This window comes from Gorilla gorilla, chromosome X (assembly GCF_029281585.2).
Source record: "Gorilla gorilla gorilla isolate KB3781 chromosome X, NHGRI_mGorGor1-v2.1_pri, whole genome shotgun sequence".
NCBI lineage: Eukaryota > Metazoa > Chordata > Mammalia > Primates > Hominidae > Gorilla > Gorilla gorilla.
In genome coordinates, this window is record NC_073247.2 from 115533332 (window position 1) to 115551033 (window position 17702).

Genomic DNA, 17702 nt, shown 5'->3' on the forward strand with positions numbered 1-17702 from the left:
CCAGTATTGAAATCATCCCAGGCAAAGCAGCCAGCCTCCTCTCTTTACTAACAACTGGAGTGAGGACTGAGGAGGCCTGGAGGCTTACTGGTTGCCATGGTAAGAAGTAGGCCCTGAGAGGATTAATGAGCAGAGAGCTGGAGTTTTTTTGTTTGTTAGTTTTGATGAGTTTTGTTTGCTTTTCTTCCTCCACCCACCTGCCCCCCTGGTCCCCTCCCACTTACTCCTCCAGAGTCTCAAACCACTAAAGCAGAAGGAGATTACTAGGAGCAAAATCAGCTCCTGACGTGGGCTACACTAAATCCAGGCTGCCCTGCTGAGGGTAATTGGTGTATACTTTGTAATGTAGACTCTGGGAGAGCCAAGTTTGGAAGGCAAGATGTACCACCTTTGTGGCATGGCACAGCATCCTGAGGCAGAGGGGGCCTGCTAGGGGAGGAGGGGGCGTTGGAGCTCTCTGAAGCCTCCACACTTTTTCCTTTCTGGCCAAATAGGAAAGTCACAGGCAAACTAAAAGCCAGTTTAGGCTGAGAAAGGCAGCAAAGTCCTGACCTTCTGTCCTGTGTCTGCCACACCCCAAGATCCCTTTTTACCAGAGTCCAGGCACCCGTTCCACAAAATCTCCTTCAATCAGCTTCCTCTCTTCCCACTGGTGACCAAGGTAGATCATATTCATAGAGAAGATATGAGTTCCTGAAAGGGTGTGAGGTTATTATGTTACAATTATTCCTGTTGTTATTAGTGTTTTTGTGTTATTATCATTATTTTGAATTAGTTCCCTTCAACTTAATCCATGGCTCTGAGAATGGAGACAGCTGATTCAGGGAGATTTTTTGGACTGGGTATCTGAACTGCACTAAAAAATGACCTTGCTTCCTTATTAATTAGTAATCTGGGGCTGAGGAGCAATAAGAAAGGAGAAGGGCATGGGAAGGAAACTCTGAGCGGACCAGCAAGGCCAGATAATGGCCAATGGTGAAGTCTCAGTGTCTCCTATCTCCTCTTTCATTCTGTGGCAACTGCATAAAGCTACCTTGATTCGAGGATCATCTCAGAGTGAAAATATCCAATGGTGTCCCTGTACTTCTAGTTCAATCCTTTTATCCATCCCATCCTAGGAATGGGTACCCTGCTCCTTTTTTGACCCTCCAAACATGTATTCTCAGTTTCCAAGGTTTCTATTTATCCTCACTTAGGTGTTGCTTTATGTATACTCTCAAAACCTTTTCTTCTGTCCATGGGTTTATTTTCCCAGCAAGATGGCATATTTCCTGAAGGCAGGTTCTGTGTCATAAACTCCACTAGAATCCCTCTTCTTCAGGGCTCTGAATACGATGGGAGCTTGGTGAATGTATCTTGATTTACTGCTCATGAAGCAAGAGCCACAGGAAAGGTCCATGCTATGAATAACAGGCATAAAATAGGAGAATTTGGCTTATAACATAGAAAAATAAGATTAAATGCTTATGTCATGCCACGTACGTAATAAACACTAGAGGTATTGCACACTTAAACATGAAAGGCAAAACTATACAACTATAGACATACTGGAGAGGCCGGGCGTGGTGGCTCATGCCTGTAATCCCAGCACGTTGGGAGGCCGAGGCAGGCAGATCACGAGGTCAGGAGTTCGAGACCAGCCTGGCCAACATGGAGAAACCCCGTCTCTACTAAATTTTTGGTAGAGACGGGGTTTCTCCATGTTGGTCAGGCTGGTTTGGAACTCCTGACCTCCAGGTGATCCGCCCGCCTTGGCCTCCCAAAGTGCTGGGATTACAGGCGTGAGCCACCATGCCTGGCCAACATTTCTATATCCCCCTAGAACTACTCTCACAGGTACACAAAGTAGCTTGCATGAAATGTTTGTTGCAATATCGTAATACAGAGAAATTGAAAACAACCTAAATGTCTATCAACAGAGGAATGGATAAATAAAATGCAAAATATGCAAATCATGGAATATTATATAGTGGTTAAAATGAACATATTAGTTTCACAGTTATCAACATAATTAGTTCTCAATAATTATAATATTACAAAACAAAGAAGCAGAGAAGATGTACAGAACAATACCATTTATGTAAATCAAACACACAAGAGTGCATATCTGGCTGGGTGCAGTGGCTCACGCCTGTAATCCCAGCACTTTGGGAGGCCAAGGCGGGTGGATCACCTGAGGTCAGGAGTTTGAGACCAGCCTGGGCAACATGGTGAAACCCTGTCTCTATTAAAAATACAAAAAATTAGCCATGCATGGTGGTGGATGCCTACGTAATCCCAGCTACTCTGGAGGCTAAGACAGGAGAATCGCTTGAATCTGGGAGGCGGAGGTTGCAGTGAGCCAAGATTGCATCATTGCACTGCAGCCTGGGCAACAAGCATGAAATTCTGTCTCAAAAAAAAAAGAGTGCATATCCATCATGAAAGGAGATGGGATTGGGAAGGGTGATAAAGAGGGAAATAAATAAAGTAAAAATAAATAAAAATAGAAATAAAATGATACAAAGTGGGCCATGCATAAACTGATGATGATAATATGACTCTAACAGTATTCCAGTCAATGAAATTCTTTGCACCTGAAGCACATCCCTTACCCTGAAAGAAAAAAAAAAAAAAAGAAAGAAATGAGATAAGGTATAGGAAAGTTCCCAAAGCAGTGTCTGGCAACCAATACTTGCTCAGCAAATGCAAGTTTCCATTTTCCTGCATCACCCTTCTTCTTCCTTGAGAGGGAAGTGGTAGTGAGCAGGGAATACTAAGAGCCCAGATGCTAAACATCTGTTGTCTTAGTCTGTTTTGTGCTGCTATAACAGAAAACCAAAGACTAGGTAATTTATAAAGAAGATAAATTTATTACCATAGTTCTAGAAGCTGGAGAGTTCAGGATCAAGGCGCCAATAGATTTGGTCTCTGGTTCCAAGATGGGGCCTTGCTGTGTCCCCAACATTGCGCCCTCAAACGGATAAGGCAGAAGGACTTGAGAGTGAACCGACTCCCACAAGCCCTTTTTATAGTTGACATTAATCCATTCATGTGGTTGGAGCCTCCCAAAAGGCCCATATTCCAACACTGTCACTTTGGAGATTAATTTCCAGCATATGAATTTTAAGGAACACATCGAGTCCATGGCACCTGAACATTTAGACCTGTCCTTGGATGTCAATTGGTCCACCTGGAGGAGGTGCCCCTGCTGAAGGGCACCAAAAGTGAAACAAAAGCACCTCGTTGGAGACCAGCAAAGGGCCTCCACATCCTGAATGTTTCTCATTGGGATGTGGGCTCCCTTTGTTCCTCTTAATCCCAATTCCACCATCTTTGTGCTGAGAACTTGATGCAAGGAGCCTAATCAGTAAGGCTGCCAGCTTGGCAGTCCTGTATTTAATGAAACTAACCTCTCTATTCACTCAAGGATCATTAAGAAGCTTTATTTCTTCTTCTGACAGATGCAACACTACACTTGCCCAGAGATTCCCCTGGCTGCTCTGAGAAATGGGCAGCATAGCTCAGGAAGCTGAGGGCCGAGACACCTGACAGCTGGTTTAAGGAAACTGCCAGGCCGGGCGTGGTGGCTCACGCCTGTAATCCCAGTACTTTGGGAGGCTGAGGCGGGTGGATACCTGAGGTCTGGAATTCGAGACCAGCCTGACCAATATGGAGAAATCCCGTCTCTACTAAAAAATACAAAATTATCCGGGCATGATGGTGCATGCCCGTAATCCCAGCTACCCCGGAGGCTGAGGCGGGAGAATCGCTTGAACCCGGGAGGCAGAGGTTGTGGTGAGCCGAGATTGCGCCGTTGCACTCCAGCCTGGGCAACAAGAGCAAAACTCCGTCTCAAAAAAAAAAGAAAGAAAGGAAAGAAAGAAAGAGAGAAAGAAAGACTGAAAGAAAGAGAGAGAGAGAAAAAAAGAAAGAAAGAAAAGGAAAGAAAGAGAGAAAGAAAGAAAACTACCTTTCTTGAATAGGGACACAGAATATGAACACAAAGGCAGGGATGGAGTTTGACTGAGTATACCCAGACACTTAGCTGAAGGGTCTCTGGTAGGGAAATGCTCAGACAGCCTGCTTTTTACCTGTTTCAGCCTTGATTTCTACTGAAGGCTGATCATTTTAGCCCAACCTAGCTTCAGCCTGAAGATGGCCAGTTCTAGGGATAGTAGCCTTTAGAGACCTTCTGCTAGAGAAGAGAAGAGAAGAGAAGAGAAAACAATGGGCAAAGCCTTGCTCCCAAGGACATGGTTTTAGGAAGAGCAATCCCTGAGACTTGAGTGGTGACAATGGAGATAACCACACAGGAATGCAAGTCTCCAGTCTGGCTCTGACCTACTTTATAGCTGGGGAATAACATTCCCTTGCAGTAGTCCCAAGACAGAAGCCGGCCAGTTTTCTACAAACTAGGAAAATGGTATAGATGAGAAAGGAACAGACAAATATATATGGGGTCATAAAAGGGAAAGACTTCTGCAAAGAGCACTTGCTTATCATTTTGTTTTTCACTTCTTCTGAGCCAGGCTCCTGCTGGCTAGGATTGTCACTGGGCCAGTGTCAGGATCTGACATTAACCTTGGTTTTAGCAATACCGAGAAACAAGGAGGCCTGGTCCTACCAGGCCACAAAGCTGCTTGACTGTCTGCCTAGGGGAAAAGGAATTCGGCCACATGGTAAGCATCCGTATTTGTGTGCACTTGTCTCCTCGCCTTCATTTCGTCTTTATCTCTACCTCCTCCCCCAACCCCAAGCTGTGGGGTATTTGGTCCTCCTGGCTCCTTTCTCTACATCTGTTGTCTATCTGTCTTTTTTGCCTCCAAGATCAGGCAATTGGGATTTGCTGATTTAAAATTTGTATTTAAAGGTTTTGCATGCTGCCAGCTCAGGAACAGAAATGGAGTACCAGTCCGCTCTGGATACTCTTTTGTCCAATGTCCTTGGTGGGATGAGGGAGGGAGGCAGGAGGAGCTAGGGCCAGGTGATAAGGGAATATTGCTGGTTATGTGTCCCAAAGCATACTTCTTCAGCTCTATTACCAACTGCCCCTCCCCATCCTCCTGGACTCCTGAAGAGAGAGGCACTGAGGTTGGGGTGGGTGCAGAGAGAAAGGAAGAATTACTGTGTTATGGAGCACTCACTACATGCCTCCAACCATGTCAGGAACTCTACATATATTGCTTTACTTCGTGCTCACAACAGGCTGTGAGGTTAGTAATATTATCGTTCCCTAGTTTATAGTTGAGAATACTGAGCCCCAAAGAGGATAAGCAACTTCCCTCAGGGTCTCACAGACAGTAATAATGTTGAGCCAAGATTCAAACCCAGGTTTGGCTGACTAGCTGTAATGCCCTTAACAGCTGCTCTGTTAAGAGCACTATTTAATGTTCCTGGCCATGTCACCAATATATACTATTTTATTTATTTATTTATTTATTTATTTATTTATTTATTTATTTATTTATTTATTTTTTGAGATGGAGTTTCCCTCTTGTTGCCCAGGCTGGAGTGCAATGGTGCAATCTCAGCTCACTGCAATCTCTGTCTCCTGGGTTCAAGTGATTCTCCTGCCTCAGCCTCCCGAGTAGCTGGGATTACAGGCATGCACCATCACGCCCAGCTAATTTTGTATTTTTAGTAGAGACGGGGTTTCTCCGTGTTGGTCAGGCTGGTCTCAAATTTCTGACCTCAGGTGATCCACCCACCTCAGCCTCCCAAAGTGCTGGGATTACAGGCATGAGCCACCACACCTGGCCCAATATGTACTATTAATGAAAAAATCTGTTTGGGCCCCAGATTCCTCTGGTATAAAATGGGAATGATGGCCCTTTGCCTGACTACTGGGCTTGCTGTGAAGGTCAAACTGGTTAAGGCATATGGAATAATAAAGAACCATTTCCCTTTGTGTGAGGGTAGGGAATCAAAGCCTGATCTATGAGCTGGGCTGCCTGGATTCCCGTCATGGCTGTGTCCTTCCCTGGTTCTTGACCTTGGATAAAATTACTTTAGGTTTCTGAGCCTCAACTATAAACTGAAGGAGGTGGCCTCAAAGGGCTCCTGCAGGTCTATGGGGCTGTGATCATTTCCCCTCTCTGAGTCTTAGGCTGTCTGCCTGCTGCTAGAGGGAGATGGTCCCACTCAGCCTTCTCCCTTCATTCTGCTTACATCGAATGGATCTGAAATAGTTTGGAATGAACAAGAAGCCAGAGTCCCAAAGTCCCCATGCCTTCTTCTGTCTTCCCTCACCTTCTACCATCACAGTGTTGGTCCCAGGTATTGCTCTCATTCCCACCTCCTTGTTGTTAATGAGGGGCCTTAACCCAATCTCCTCATAGCCCAGCATAGCCCTACTCCCAGTGTACCCTTCTAAAGAAAAAGTTGTGATGTTGGCTTCACTTGTGTCATCTGATGATGCTCTTGGGGACTACGGGTAGGGCCTAGTCCAAGGCGTGGGCCATGAAGCAACTCACAGTAACAGAGGCTTGATAGTCATTTGCAATCCTAAAATGCTGCACTTCCTCCCAGTCATATCTTGAATTAATGAAGAGCCATTTTATTGGGAGTCTACTATGTACAAAGTACTCTGTTGGGCACTAGGAAGGGAACACTCAGACAAGAAGCTAACAGGCTGGTGGGTGAGATGGATGTGTCTTCTAGCACATAGAGCACTTCGTGTACTTCACAAGGGCATACAGGACTTTATCTCATCAGATTCTCAAAACTTCTAGGAGATATACAGGACAGTACCATCCTTATTTTAGTGAACTGAGTCGCATAAGTACACGCGAGCCTGTAAAAGTAAGAATAAAAATAGAAGAGTAGGTGCCAATTGCAGAGATGTCTGATGATGTGAGGTAGACAGGTTCTAACCACACAGTACAGTGAGCTTTTGGGAGAGAAGCACTATGGGAAGACCTTGCTTTCATGTTTAGCCAGCTTATTCTTGGAAAACTGAGGGGTCACCAAGACTATTTTTATGCAGAGGAGTCAAAGCCTAAGGAACTGATGAAGACTGAGTTCTGTTTTCAGGTAGCCCACTGATTGAGAAGATGGAGGGGTTTCTGCAGAATAATCAGGGCCAAGAGAAAAATTGCCACTAAGCCTGCCTTAGGAAGGTTCCAGAATGGAGTCTTAGAGCTTGATCAAGAAGAGTCCAGGAGGCTGTCCACAAAGCTTGGCTCACAGAGTTTTGAATGAGCCTATCCTGCAGCGCAGCCCGAGGTCCTCTCAGCATCTGCCCTCTCTGGAGGCACTCTCTAAGCTCCTGGAGTTCTGCAGGTAACCCAGCCCCCAAAGCTCTGGCTTCTTTCAAAAACAGAGCTGGAGGGCACATCTGCCAAACTCCTTCACTGACAAGCAATCTCTTCTCTGGCAGCCCTGCTCTGCCCTTCCGCTGGAATAATTGAGCACAGATGTATGTGCAGGCGAGTGCATGCATATCTGTGTACTTGGGAGAGGTGGGGGATGCAGTTGTATTGCCTGGGGAGGAGAGGATTCTCGCTGTTCTGTTATCTTACTAGCTGCTTCCAGGTATTTGCTTTTGCTGCCCTCCCTCCTTTCCTATCCTGGCCCTCCTGCAGATTCACTGGAGGGGCTCTCTCCTTGCTCTGTGCCCTAAGGCTACACTGTCCCAGAGCCCGACTGCAGCACAACACTAAAAACCCTGCAGGCATCAGGAACCAGGTCCTGAGCGAAGGACTAAATCTGGAAGTGGAGATTCAGGAGAGGGGACTCATGTACATGTCGTGTGCCTAGTGGTTAGGAGCCTGGGATCAGCACATGCCTGTAATCCCAGCTACTTGGGAGGCTGAGGCAGGAGAATTGCTTGAACCCAGGAGGCAGAGGTTACAGTGAGCCGAGATCGCACCACTGCACTCCAGCCTGGGTGACAGAGTGAGATTCCGTCTCCAAAAAAAAAAAAAAAAAAAAAAGAACCTGGGATCTGATGACAGATTGTCTAGGTTCATAATGTTGTTCCGTATTCTACCACCAATGTAACCTCTCTGTGCCTCAGTTGCCTTGCCTATAAAATGGAGATAACAGTACCTTCCTTATAAGAGCGTTTCACAGATTCAATGCATAATTATCTATAAAGCAGTTAGAACAGGGCTGGACATATACCAAGTAATCAAAAACTATTAGCTATTAGTTTCAGTCTGTCTTCTAAGATTTGTTTCCAACTCCCAAGCTGCCAGGGACTCCTATTAGTTGCCTGCCCTGATGAGGGTGCCTGCCCTCTTTAAGGCAGGTGCCATGGCACCTTGTAAAGGTTTCTCTCCATGGAACTTGGGCTCAGCCCTAGCCAAGTGTGATCAGCTCTGAAGCCTTGGAGATTTCTAGGAAGTGCTGCTTGTGCTGGCTCCAATGCTGTGATTCCTTCAGGAGCTTAAGGCCCAGTAGTCTTCTCCACACAGAGGGCAGAAGGAACTAGATTTGGGGAAGAGGTAGATGCCTGAGTAGAAAAAAAACATAAGCTGTTAATCTTATGCTCTTACCCAACAACATTCAACATGGAACACTTCTGTGACCAAATGTGTGGTGTGTTTCCCAATTTCTCACACACCAAGCAAGTAACTCTGCAGGAGACACCAGCTGGATGTCCTCCGATTCAATTCTGATGCTACCTACCTGGAGATAGCGTCAGATCCTGTAGGTTGAGGACTCAGTCCCCAAGCCTGTCTCCTACTTCCAGTGCCAATCACAAGCCCCAGGTTATTTTGCCTCTGCTTCTGACTGACTGGCTATAAATCGGGGTTCCCATGAACCCCTCCGCAGGTTTGATCAGTTTGCTAGAGCAGCTCACAGAACTCAGGGAAGCACTTACTTAATTTTACCAGTTAGAAAGGAGATTTTAAAGGATACAAATGAATGGCCAGATGAAGAGATACATAGGGTGAGAGCTAAAGTCCTGAGCACAGGAGCTTCTGTCTCTGTGGAGTTGGGATATGCCATCCTTCTGGTGGGCAGATGTTCAAACTCCATGTATGGCTATCCACAGGCTTTTCAAACCCTGTCTTTCTGGGTTTTTATGAAGGCTTTATTATGTAGGCATGATTGATTAAATCATTGGCCATCGGTGATTAACTTAACTTTCAGCCCTTCTCCCCTCCTAGGAGGCTGGGGGTGTGGCTGAACATCACAATCCTCTAATTCTGCCTTGGTCTTTTTGGTGACCAACTCCCATCCTGAGGCTACCTACCTGCTGCCAGCCATCAGTCAATCATTAGCATACAAAAAAGCATCACTTTGAAGATTCTAAGGATTTTAGGAATTGTATAGCCAAGAACAGCAGGAAATGCCAGAAAAGGGCCAGAGAGGGAGTCTTGGCTTGCAAGGGCTGAGGAAGGCCCTTCTTGTCCTCAACAAGAGCATGATCCCCACTGACACCCACCTATGCAGTTTGCCAAAGAGTTTACCTCAGAAGGTTCATCAGCCCATGGCCTAAAGGATTAAGAGAGTTTCAAATTGATGAAAACTCCAGTGTAGAGAAAAGAGGAAAAATAGTTGTGAGCTCCAGGCCAACTTTTGGAGAAGCAAAAAATTAAAAATAGCTGAGCTTTAAATCTTTTTTTTTTTTTGGTGTGGTGGGGGGTGGTTGGAGCTTGAGGCGGGCTGGAGCTGAGCAGGATGCAAGAAACATTTGTTCTGCTTGCTCCAGGAAGGAGTGTGTGTGAATTCAATTTTTTGGATCACTGCCCAGAGTGGTCACACACCACCACAGATCAAGGATCCCCTTGCCACCAGAATTCTCTTTGCACTGACCACCTCACCCCTACTCTCTGCCTGCAGCTGTTGCAACTTCTGGTCTTCCTGCTAGTGGCAAATCTGTACAGGTCTGCAGCAACCTCAATTCTTGACTCCTCAGAAGAAAGAATTCGATGGAGGGTCATAAGGCAAAGGGAAAGACTGAGGCAAGTTTTAGAGGAGGAGTGAAAGTTTCTGAAGAAGTTTTAGTGTAGGAACAAAAGGATGTAACGTATACTTGTAAGAGGACCAAGCAGGCGACTTGAGAGGTTCAAATGCATGGTTTGACCTTTGACTTGGGGTTTTATATGTTGGCATGCTTCTGGGAGTTTGCATCTCTTCTCTCTTGATTCTTCCCTTGGGGTGGGCTGTCCACATGTGCACTGGCCTGCCAGCATTTGGGAGGGGCCGTATGCACAGTATGTTTACTGAAGTTGTAAGCATGCTCACATGAGGCGTTCTTTCCTTATCAGTTGAGTGTTCTAGAGGAAGGCCATATACCAGTTAAACTCTGCCATTTTGCCTCTTAGTGCACATGCTTGAACCCACTAGCCCAGCTCCTGAGATCTTATCAGGAAGCTGCTGATCACCAGTTTTAGGTTTTTCTATCTATTGGGAGACATTCCCTGGTGCCAACTGCAACCAATTATTATTTTAGAGAGACAGTTTAACAATCACCTGACCATCACCTGATGGTCACCTGACATTCGTGGTTTGGGGGGAGCCCTCTCCTGCCCTGCTCATGTCTGACTACCTACTATAACATTTCCAGGGCCTGGGCATGCCTTTTTGCAGGATTCAGTGGCACCAGATTGGCTCACACTTGAAAAATACACATCTGGTCCTTGTGCATTCAAGGTGGCATTCAACTGGACACTGGCAGTGGAGGGAGGCAGCATACCCCTGGCCCAGCTCAGCCACAGCGGTCAGCTCAGAGGACTCCAGAGGAGGTTGGAGCTGAGGGCTTGAGTCTGGAAGAGGGACATTACCCATCCCACAAAGGCTTCTAAAGAGGTCCTCAGTAGAGAGGACCTCTTTGAAACTGCCTTTGCAAAAATTTTAACAGTGATAAAATTATGACAGTGAAAGAGATCTTACCTAACCAACTCCATCTTGCCTTTAACCTCCAAACTGCCCTTGATTATTCCTGGGTGTCGGCCAAGCTAACTTTGGTAGAAATTTATAGATTGAATGGTAATAGCCCTTCCCAAAACTAAACTGCCTTTATAAAACTAATACAAGGCCACAAGTTTAAGATTATGAAAGGGGCCTGAATTCTGCTAAGATACAGGTGTAGTGAAATGATTAATAGCCATTGTTCCAGAGATCACAAGATTTGCAACATTGCCAATTGCTCCTGTAAATAACATCACTATTGTGGAACCTAAGATTGGCTTTTTAAGATGTCTTTTCAGACTTTTACATTTCTGACAACTGACTGGATGACTCCACCTGGAACAGCGACTCCTCTGTGGTCCCAAGCAGAAGTGGACTCAGCACATAAGGACCATTTTCCACAGCCCTATGATTGTCTTTTGAATATCCATATCTGTATTCTTCCTATTCCCATTTCCTCTTTTGGCTATAAGGTTTACTGCTACCAGTTTTTCAAAGGGGAGGGAGTAGCGGGACAAAAAAGCAGGTTGATAACTGCTAGAGTTCACATAGAACCAAACCATCCTTGAAAAACCTTACCCTTCAAATTTTCAGGGAGGCTGATTGGACTAATAATAAAACTCCAGTCTCCTGTTTAGCTGGCTCTGCATGTATTAAACTTTCTCTATTGCAATTCCCCTGTCTTGGTAAATTGGCTGTATCTAGGTAGCAGGCAAGAAGAATGCCTTGGGTGGTGTATTAGTCCATTCTCACACTGCTATGAGGAAATATCTGAGACTGGGCAATTTATAAAGAAAAGAGGCTTAATTGACTCACAGTTCTGCATGGCTAGGGAGGCCTCAGGAAACATACAATCATGGTGGAAGGCACCACTTCACAGGGAGGCAGAAGAGAGAATAAGTGCAAACAGAGGAAATGCCAGATGATTCTAAAACCATTAGATCTCATGAGATTCACTATTACAAGAATTGAATGAGGCAAACCGCCCCCATGATCTGATTACCTCCACCTGTTCCTGCCCTTGACACATGGGGATTATGGAGATTACAATTCAAGGTGAGATTTGGATGGGGACACAGAGCCAAACCATATCAGGTCGTTATAACTTCACTTGGGACTTTGACATTTGTCTGGGATAGGATGAGGATGAAGCATGGACTAGTGAGGGTGAGATAAGGGAAAATGCTGCCAAGAAGACACTGGCCAGGAGGGAGCCGGATGCTAGTAATTGAGACAAGAAGCCTGCCAACTCAAGCCAGACCTTGGGCTATTGGGATGTGGGAAGGAATTAAAGAACGAAGATAACAGCAGTATCTATTGGATTTGATGAGGATTAATGCAAGTGAAGCACTTAGTACAGAGCCTAGCACACAGTAAGTACTTAACTAATGGCATCAAGCTGCAAACTCTATCATCTCTGTCTTTTAGAGGCCATAATGCATGTTAGCATAGTGGAGGTTTTGTGAAGTCTCCCAAGTAGCTGAGACTACAGGCGTGTGCCACCACGCCTGGCTAGTTTTTGCATATTTAGTAGAGACAGGGTTTCTTCAGGTTGGTCAGGCTGGTCTCGAACTCCCGACCTCAGGTGATCTGCCCACTTTGGCCTTCCAAAGTACTGGGATTACAGGCATGAGCCACTGTGCCCGGCCGAAAAAAATCATTATTTTTTTTCCTTGAGACGGAGTCTCGCTCTGTAACCAAGGCTGGAGTGCAGTGGTGTGACCTTGGCTCACTGCAAGCTCTGCCTCCTGGGTTCACGCCATTCTCCTGCCTCAGCCTCCAGAGTAGCTGGGACTACAGGCGCCTGCCACCATGCCCGGCTAATTTTTTTTGTATTTTTTAGTAGAGACGGGGTTTCACCGTGTTAGCCAGAATGATCTCGATCTCCTGACCTTGTGATCCGCCCCCCTCAGCCTCCCAAAGTGCTGGGATTACAGGCGTTGAGCCACCGCGCCCTGCCGAAAAAAATTTTTTTTAAGAGTCAGTGTCTCACTCTATTGCCCAGGTGACAGTGCAGTGGCATGCTCCTAGCTCATGGCAGTTTTAAACTCCTGGGATCAAGCAGTCCTGCTTCAGACTCTTCAAGTAGCTAGGACTAGAAGTGCGTACCACCATGCCTGGCTAAAGAGACACTAAAACAAACAAACAAACAAACAAAACAAAACAAAAACAAAAAACTTTGGTTAACCCAGGCTTCCCCAAATATATTTGCCTGCAGATTTTTTTTTTTTTTTAACATTAGACCTTTCACCATCCAGTGGAGATGACAATCTCTGGTCATGCTTTGGGAAACTCCACTCTCCTTCCAGTGAGGGGCTCTAGTAACATTTGTCACTGCTTTAAAAATGTTCAATTTGATGTCAATTAATACTTTTTTTTTTTTGAGACAAGGTCTGTCTCTGTTGCCTAGGCTGGAGTGCAGTGGCATGATCTCAGCTCACTGCAACCTCTGCCTCCTGGGCTCAAGCCATCCTCCCCCTTAGCCTCCCGAGTAGCTGGGACTACAGGTACGCACCATCATGCCTGGCAAATTTTTGTATTTTTTGTAGAGACAGGGTTTTGCCATGTTGCCCAGGCTGGTCTCGAACTTGTGAGCTCAAGCAATCCACCCACCTTGGCCTCCCAAAGTGCTGGGATTACAGGCATGAACCACTGGGCCTGGCAATACTTTCTTTCCTATTCATTAGCTCCTATTTGGAGAAGAAGTTGAGGGAGGTTCTCTTTAAAAATAGAGACTGTATCATCAGGGCTGCTGGGGAAAGGGAAAGAGGCATTGTATCTTTGTTGGAATTTGGGCTTTCTAAGAGGAGGAGCAGAAACTATGCTGGTGGTTATGGTGGTTGTTGGATGAACAACAGGATGGATGTCCAGATGGACCAAGTCAGCCGTCTATTCTAATTCCTGGATGAAAGCTTGAAGGACCTAATCTCAAGAACACCAATGATCCTACTGTCCTCCTATATATATGAATAGAGATGGGAGGATGTTCTCTGGTTATTTAATAAAGGCCAGCCACAAACAAGGCACCATACTAGGTTTCATGCGCGTCCATGTGAAATCACCAAACAGGCTTTGTGTGAGAAATAAAGCTTTTTAATCACCTGGGTGCAGGCAGGCTGAGTTCGAAAAGAGTCAAAGAAGGGAGATAGGGGTGGGGCTGTTTTATAGGATTTTGGTAGGTAGTGGAAAATTACAGTCAAAGGGGGTTGTTCTCTGGCTGGCTGGGGTGGGGGTCACAAGGTGCTCAGTTGGGGAGCTTTTGAGTCAGGATGAGCCAGGAGAAGGAATTTCACAAGGTAATGTCACCAGTTAAGGCAGGAACTGGCCATTTTCACTTCTTTTGTGATTCTTCACTTGCTTCAGGCCATCTGGATGTATATATGCAGGCTTGGGCTCAGAGATCTGACATTCCTGTCTTCTTATATTGATAAGAAAAATAAAATAGTGTTGAAGTGTTGGGGCAGTGATAACTTTTGGGGGATGGTGTGGAGATATAATAGGCGATGTTTCTCAGGGCTGCTTCGAGCGGGATTAGGGGAGGCGTGGGAACCTAGAGTGGGAGAGATTAAGCTGAAGGAAGATTTTGTGATAAGGGGTGATATTGTGGGGTTGTTAGAAGAAACACTTGTTGTATAGAATGATTGGTGATGGCCTGGGTGCGGTTTTGTATGAATTGAAAAACTAAACGGAAGACACAAGGTCCGAATAAGAGGAGAAAAACAGGTATTAAAGGACTAAGAATTGGGAGGACCCAGGACATCCAGTTAGAGAGTGCCCAAGGAGGTTCAGCATAGCCCTGCCAGTAAAGATTATTTATTTACTTTAAGAGGGAGTTAAGAGTGGTGGGCGGTTTGGGGATAGCACCAGGAGATATCAGCTGTGAAGGCTTGGAGAAACAGTGTAAACCGGCAGTGTAAACAAGAGCAGGGCATTTATGAGTAGTTGAGAATGGTGAATAGGAGTACGACTAGACAGAAGATAGTAGGGATGACAAGTTTTTGGGGCACAGCCCAAGTTGGGCTGGTGTCTGGAATGAGACGGGGGACTAATAAAAAGGAGTGTCTATACAGGAGCTCAAATGGGCTGTAACCTGTAGCATTCCGAGGACAGGCCCGAATTTTGAGAAGGGAAAGTGGTAAAAGTATTGTCTAGTCATTTTTAAGTTGGTGGCTGAGCTTGGTGAGGTGCGTTTTTAAAAGACCATTAGTCCATTCTACCTTTTCTGAAGACTGAGGATGGTAAGAGGTATGAGGGTTTCACTGAATACCAAGAGCCTGAGAAACTGCTTGGGTGATTTAACTAGTAAAGGCCGGTCCGTTATTGGACTGTATAGAGGTGGGAAGGCCAAACCACGGAATTATGTCTTACAGAAAGGAAGAAATGACCGCAGTAGCCTTTTCAGACCCTGTGGGAAAGGCCTCTACCCACCCAGACCAAGAGGTATTTTAGTTTCCTGACTCGAGGCATGTGAGTAAAGTCAATTTGCCAGTCCCGGGCAGGGGCAAATCCCCGAGCTTGATGTGTAGGGAAGGGAGGGGGCCTGAACAATCCCTGAGGAGTAGTAGAATAGCAGATGGAACACTGAGAAGTGATTTCCTTGAGGATAGATTTCCACGGTGGAAAGGAAATGAGAGGTTCTAAGAGGCGGGCTAGCGGCTTGTAACCTACATGGAAGAGGCTATGAAATGACGACAGAATAGAATCGGCCTGTGAGGCTGGAAGGAGATATTTTCTTTTCTTTTTTTTTTTTTAAATAAGAGAGATTTTATTTTATTTTATTTTATTTATTTTTTTGAGACAGAGTCTTGCTCCTGTAACCCATGCTGGAGTGCAGTGGCATGATCTTGGCTCACTGCAACCTCAGCCTACCGAGTTCAAGCGATTCTCCTGTCTCAGCCTCCCGAGTAGCTGGGATTACAGGCACCCACCAGGAAGGAGATATTTTCCTTGGTTCAAGAACCATTTGCCTTGTGTGGGAAGAGATTGATAGGTGGAAGTTTCAGTAGGGGAGTAGGTGGGAGTGACCGATGAGAAGGAGAAAAACTGGCCATGAGGGACAGAAGTTGTACTCTAGCTGCTTTTTTAGCTACCTTATCAGCATAAGCGTTGCCCTGAGCGATGGGATCTGACGCCTTTTGACGGCCCTTGCAGTGAATGACTCCAGCTTCCTTTGGAAGTAAAGCAGCCTTGAGAAGAGTTTTTATTAAAGAGGAATTAATGATGGAGGACCCTTGCGTAGTGAGGAAACCTCTTTCTGCCCTTATAACAGCATGGTGGTGCAGAATATAGAAGGCATATTTAGAGTCAGTATAAATATTGATGTGTAGTCCTTTTGCAAGAGTGAGGGCTCTAGTTAAAGCAATGGGTTCGGCTTGCTGAGAGGTAGTGGAGGGGGGCAGAAAGTATATGCATCTGGTGTGAGGAAGAAAATAGATTTTGGAAGTTATGAGAACTGTAGAGAGTGAGTTGAGCACAGTTTGTGATTTTGAGGGCCTCTAAAAGTATTAAAACAGAGGCAGCTGCCGCATGCGGACATGAGGGCTAGGCTAAAACAGTAAGCTCAAGTTGTTTGGATAAAAAGGCCACAGGGCGCGGTCCCGGTCCTTGTGTAAGAATTTCGACCACACAGCCCTGCACTTCGGCTGTGTGTAATGAAAAAAGGGTTGGGATGAGTCAGGGAGAGTTGGTGGGGAAGCATTCTCTAATGCTGTCTTCAAGGAACGGAAAGAGGAGTGGGAAAAGGATTTAGTATCTATGGCATCAGCTAGGTTTTCTTTTGTGAGTTTACATAATGGTTTTGTTAGGATGGCAAAAGCAGGTATCCAAAGGTAAAAGTATCCAACCATGCCCAGGAAGGAAAGGAGTTGTTGTTTTGTAGAAGGGGTTGGGGTTTGAGAGATCAGTTGGACAGGATCGGCAGGGAGAGCACCTGTGTTTTTATGAAGAATTATGCCGAGATAGGTAACAGATTAAGAAATTCAGGCTTGACTGAAGTAATGGGGGCTGTCTGTAAAGCCCTGTGGCAGTACAGCCCAGGTAATTTGCTGAGCCTGATGGGTGTCAGGGTCAGTCCAAGTGAAAGCGAAGAGAGGCTGGGATGAAGGGTGCAAAGGAATAGTAAAGAAAGCATGTTTGCCACACAGAACAGAATAATGGGTTGTGGAGGGGTTGTGGAGGGAGGTATTGAGGATAGGAGAGTATATGGGTTTAGCACCATGGGGTGGATAGGCAAGATAATTTGGTTGATAAGGTGCAGATCCTGAACTAACCTGTAAGACTTGTCTGGTTTTTGGACAGGTAAAATGGGGGGATTGTAAGGGGAGTTTATAGGCTTTAAAAGGCCACACTGTAACAGGCAAGTGATAACAGGCTTTACTCCTTTTAAAGGCTGCTGTGGGATGGGATGTTGGCATTGAGTTGGGTAAGGGTGATTAGGTTTTAATGGAATGATAAGGGGTGCATGATCGGTCGCCAAGGATGGAGTAGAGGTGTCCTATACTTGTGGATTAAGGTGGTGAGATACAAGGGGAGGATGTGAAGGAGGCTTTGAACTGGGGAAAAGGGTGGCAATGAGGTGTGGCTGTAGCGTAGGAATAGTCAGGGAAGCAGATAATTTAGTTAAAATGTCTCAGCCTAATAAGGGAACTGGGCAGGCGGGGATAACTAAAAAGGAGTGCATAAAAGAATATTGTCCAAGTTGGCACCAGATTTGGGGAGTTTTAAGAGGTTTGGAAGCCTGGCCATCAATAACCATAACAGTCATGGGGCAAGGGAAATAGGCCCTTGAAAAGAAGGTAATGTGGAGTGGGTAGCCTCCGTATTGATTAAGAAGGGGACAGGCTTACCTTCCACTGTAA

At 45.7% G+C, this 17702-nt stretch overlaps 1 protein-coding gene across 2 annotated transcripts in view; it reads left to right on the top strand.

Annotated features, from left to right (window-relative positions):
* The first annotated feature begins 4330 nt into the window (after positions 1 to 4330).
* Positions 4331 to 17702, top strand: part of PLP1 (proteolipid protein 1) — a 50602-nt gene continuing 37230 nt past the window's right edge. The window contains exon 1 of one of the 2 annotated variants that reach the window (XM_055376812.2): positions 4331 to 4661. The gene's annotated coding sequence lies outside the window, so the exon portion shown is untranslated. The remainder of the gene's footprint in view (positions 4662 to 17702) is intronic. The other variant, XM_055376821.2, reaches the window with a different exon arrangement.